This window comes from Amblyomma mixtum, chromosome 2 (assembly GCF_055824585.1).
Source record: "Amblyomma mixtum isolate Tamu chromosome 2, ASM5582458v1, whole genome shotgun sequence".
NCBI classification, from domain to species: Eukaryota; Metazoa; Arthropoda; class Arachnida; order Ixodida; family Ixodidae; genus Amblyomma; species Amblyomma mixtum.
This window is the reverse complement of record NC_143013.1, coordinates 224,568,671-224,573,784: the sequence shown is the minus strand read 5'-3', so window position 1 is coordinate 224,573,784 and position 5,114 is coordinate 224,568,671. Positions and strand designations below refer to the sequence as shown.

Sequence of the window (5,114 nt, the reverse complement as noted above, 5' to 3'; positions counted from 1 at the left end):
CACGAATGTGTGTGCACCACCCACCTTGAGGCAAAATCGAGGACTACTGCGCACCTGCAGAAGGCAGGCTCCACAGCTGGCGCGCATAGCTGTGTGGAGACGCACAAATGTTTATATGCTCATTTTTATTGGAAAGTGAACGGTGAAATACCTCTTTGCTTCCGTTGAAACACGCAATCAATGTAAAAGCGCCAGCGGCGTGCTTCACTCGCGGTTATTTCTGTACTGAAGGCGGTAGCCCATAGATGCTTTAATGCCGTTTCGGGTAGAAGAACGCAGCCCATACCTCTATGAGACATTATTGTTGGATTAGAATACGACAGCAACATGAAAAGCGCCCCACCATGCATTTCGGTTGCTGAAATCGCTCTATTGGCACTAGTGCGCAAGTTAAAAGATATGTTGACCTGAAAATTTTTAACTTTGCGTAACCACGTAAACGTGTTGCATTCAAGACAATATATTTGACGTGTGAAGTATGCATACTTTGGGACGAGTATATAAAGAGTTCAGTTTTTCTACAGCTCTCTAGGGGACTACAAACTTGAGAGAAAAGCCACAGGTTAACGCCACTGCCCCGTTCAAGAGGCAATGTCTGCGCTGCAGTCCAGGTAATTGTCGTGCCAGGAAGACAAGAACAGGTGACATAAAAACTGTCAGACCATTACCATGTGCAGGTAAAATCGAGAGTTTCGGACATTAGCAAGCACCCGCTCTCCCAAATGACCGATGGCACGTTCCGTGAACCTGTTGAAGCATCAGTGCTTCATTCGTGCTTGAACGTGATCTCCAGTGCCACAAAGAATTACACCGTCTCGCAACCTCATGCCCAGTTTTACCAATTCTGTTTCAGCAGACAAGGCTCAGCCTGTCTATATCGATAAAACGCCAACCTTCTTCGTTTCGTCAGTTTCCTTATATTTCGAAAGCAGACGCCTATTGCACTAACTGAAAAATCGGCCTTCGTCTGAGCGATACTCACAATGGCATACTGCTCTGGCAGCTTGTGAAACCAGCCGGGTTGTGTGCATGCCTTATGTATATAGGCAACACTGATCTGCCTGGCTCGTTGTTTTAAACGTGCCTTGTTAGAAGACGCATAATATAGTTTTGTATGAAGATGTTAAGAAATGGGCTTGCGCAGGGCATGTAATGTGAAGGTAAGATAACAGCTAGTCCTTAAGTGTAACGGGGCGGATTCCAAGAGAAGTGAAGCGGAGCATGGGGCTGCAGAGAGTTCAGTAGGCCGATGAGATTAAGAAGTTTGCGGAGATAAGTTGGCCGCAGCTGGCACAAGAGAGGATTAATTGGGGAGACATGGAAGAGGCCTTTGCCCTGCAGTGGGCGTAGTCAGGCTGATGATGATGGTGATGATAATGATGGTGACGAGGATGAAGGTAATGACATGCACAAGTGCACTGCGCTATGGCACGAAGTGTAAACTCAGCTCAATTACTCAGGTAAAAAAAAGGCTTGGCGGTGGTGAGACGAGAAAACGGCGTGGCACAAAATATGACAAATTTAAAAACAGAACTATACTGCTCGGTTCACCTGAAACTACGCCAATAATAGCGGTTCTCCTTTTCTCCTCTTGCACATTGCTCGAGCAGCTCTACAGAAAACTTTTACATCGACTACATGCGCATGCACATTCCTCAATAATCCGAGTTGCTGTTACCAATGGCGTCTAATTTCATTAGAATGTCCTCTAAACTCCCCAGAAGACGATACATCAAGTTTCAGTCTGCTAGACAGAAGGGCACTTTATAGTGAAATCGCGAAAAGGGCGGCAGTGCCTGAGTTGCTCTAAAATACTCATGTGAGTATGCACAAAGTGAGACACATTTAAAACCAGCATCATATGTTTCAGGCCTCCCAGTAGCCTCCCGGGGGTGGTGGCGCAGCGAATAAGCTGCAAAACATAATAAATATTGGTGCTAGAAAAGAGCTATAGGCGGTAGCCTTGCTGAATATTGACAGGTGATGTGGGAGAAATGTCTGAGCATAGCGATGTACAGCCCATACGCGATCTTTTCAATGGCTTGCACTGTGTCTCTGCGCGCTTAATCGTACTCCAAGATCCTTCGATGGCACACACGTCCACGCCACGCCATCATACTCAGTTGGTGTAGATCATTAGAATCCAAACAACAGAGCGCTACTCTTGGAAAGGTTCATCTGGGCACCCGAAAGCGTGGCAAGTCGGCTTGTCTGCGCCGTAAAACGCCAAATCATCTGCATAAACTAATACTTTGAGCTCACCATCTAGTATACGGAAACCTCAAATGGCAGTACTCTGAAGAATGCTGATGCGTAGCGGCTCTGAGTAGAGTGCGAACAGAAGTGACCATAATAGAACCCCCTGTCTGACAGACGAAAACATGGACCGCGGGTTGTGAAAACGAACCATACAAAATCAAGCGGATAGAGCAATTATTGTAGCAAATACGTCTTCTTTCGTAGACTATTGAACCAACATTAACGTGTTCTAAAAGTGAGATTAGAATTTTGCGCAAGGTCAATTTGAAGCATTGCCAGTTGTTCCGAAGAGTTTCTGCAAAACTGTAGAACTGTTCGGGTCATATAAGTTAGTTTCAACGGAACAGCCGCTCAAACGACACGTCTGATGAGGTCCAATGGCAGTCTACATAGCAAGCTGTAGCCGATTCACCAAGACTTTCGCAGAAACCTTGTAGTCCACAGTAGAGAGCCTTGAACATATTGAAGTTTTCTTCATCAGTGCTCTTTGGTATCAATGCAATGTGAGTTTTTGTAAATGTCTGCGGCAGAACTCTTATATTCAGACTAAACGTAAAAATCTTAATTAGAATGGGACTTAAAAGGGGCTTAAATGCCTTGTGAATTTCTCCACAAAGCCCATCGGGCCCATGTGTCTTTAAAAGCGAACACTGATCAAAGACATCTTGTGCTTTTGCGAAAGTTAGAGGGCCACTTATTGTCAAGCACTGATCCTCTGATCTCGACTTCACAAGGGAGAGGAAGCGCGAAATAGCCTCCGTTACTAGGCCTTGGCAGGAAGCGCACAACAGAGACACGTAGTATTTCTCGAATTCTGATATTATTAAATCCGTGCCAGCCACCAAAGCACTACCGAAGTAAAGTGCTCACATTCTCTTTGCAACCGCAGGACGGCGCTCATGAAGCAAAGCCTTATAAGTCGGTTCGTGATAAGGCAAGGCGCAATTGGTATGAGTGCGAATACGGGCAGCTCTGTGTCGTTCCGCGCGAAACTCTTGAAGCTGACAATTCACACCAGAGATTGACTCCGCGCACAAACCAGGGGCGCCACAATCAAGGTCCTAAAGGTATGAGTGCTTTCAGTGACTGCTTCTCTTCAGCTTTTTTAAAACAGGACAAAACCAAACCAATTTTAACGCTCCGTTTCGCACTTCTTATTAAAGATCTCCCAAGCCGCATGTGAGTGCATTCCCCTTGAGAAACAGGATGGGAATGCTAAACTTGCGGGTTCTCTGAAATCCTCATCGTCAATCAGCGTAGCAGTGAGCTTCCAAAGAGCCCAACGAAGATGGAATTTAGGACAGCTGCTTGCACCAATAGACACAATAACCAAGTTGTGATTAAGGAAAGTCAGTGGCTTTACACAACACGAGATGCGTCTACTAAGAAGAGCCGAAGACACACAGATCTAGTCAGGATGGGCATGAGAATTTCCTTCGATATGATATTGGAGCAGTACGCCGACCAGACAGCCCAGTGTCTAGTAGGTCCGCGTTTTCAGTGATGCTATTTTCTATCGCTACTTCTTTTCGATCCAGAGCGATCATTAGGGATGCATACGCAGTTAAAGTGCCCCATCGAAGCAGCGTAAAGCGCAGATTCAAGAAGAGAAAAAAATTTCTAAAAAGTTCTACTGTCTTCGTCTGATTACAGAAAGCGTCAACTTTGATCAGTCGCCACAAATCACGACAGAACTGCAAGTAGCAGCGTATGAACCACCCCTCCGTATCTACTGGGTACACAGCCTCAGAATAGGTCAGAATGTCACCGCTGTAGATTCTACAATCTCAACTGGAAATCTATTGCATTCGTTGATTCTACGGCTGAACAATGATTCTACGTTCGAAAACATGATTACAACACAGAAATTTTTTTTTCCAAATCATAAGAACGCGTTAGGCTTCTGGCAACATTCTGAATGAAGGAATCTCCTCATTCGAAGCCTGCCATGGAAGAATAGGTATGGATAACTTAAGCGATCACAAGGATGTATCAGTTGTACAGTATCCAGGACTGCCCATTTAGCTGTACGATTTGTGTTCAAGTCTAGCAGCTTTATTTTGGATACGTTCAATTATATTTATACTTATCTGAAAGTAGAAATGCCGTACAACAGACGGCAATTCCAGGACTCAACGAATGAATGATTTAAAGCTTGTATTAGCATTATTGTTAAATTTTGTACTTTTATTTGCAATATTTGTAAGTCCTTCATTAAGGCTAGCATTTTTTTATTGAATTTTATACTTTTTTGCAATACTGTAAGTAATTAACGAGCTGTTACAGGGTGGGAAAAAGTACAAAGGGAAAGCACCTTGTACAGAAGAAAGGCACATTACAACAAGTACAATTTCAATTTTTTCGCAAAATTCTCTGCTGAATTGGTGCCATAATAAACGTGTGCTGAATTGATGTCTTAACAAACTCTACACGTACACTGCATATTGGACAATGGGTTTTTAGTGCGGCGAGATTATCTGCCTCACGTTCGGATATCCCGAGTGGAGTCTACATTAAACTTATTTTCACGAAGCATGTAAAGAACCTTGCGACAGGCTTTTTTTATACGTGTGGCTTATTCGGGAAGTTCAACTTGGATGTGTGGAGCTATCGCTAGCTGTGTTCTGCGGTAAGCGCAAAATACAAATCTCAAACATGAGCTTAGCACTTTCTCAACTTTATTGATCTCGTATTGGCCGTATGGGTGCCATATAACGCTTGAAGAATTATACTCTGGTCCCACTACAACCTTTTATGCTTGAAGCTTAGCATCTGGTGTTGCATGCTTTAGTTTGCTTTATAGGAATCCGTTTTTTCGCTGAGCTAAAGCGCAAAAAGAAAGAAACGCATATTGA

At 44.0% G+C, this 5,114-nt stretch overlaps 1 protein-coding gene across 1 annotated transcript in view; it reads left to right on the top strand.

Moving 5' to 3' along the window:
- LOC149362763 (3-alpha-hydroxysteroid sulfotransferase-like) overlaps positions 1-5,114 on the top strand; it is a 54,829-nt gene that overhangs the window by 24,801 nt on the left and 24,914 nt on the right. The window lies entirely within an intron of this gene.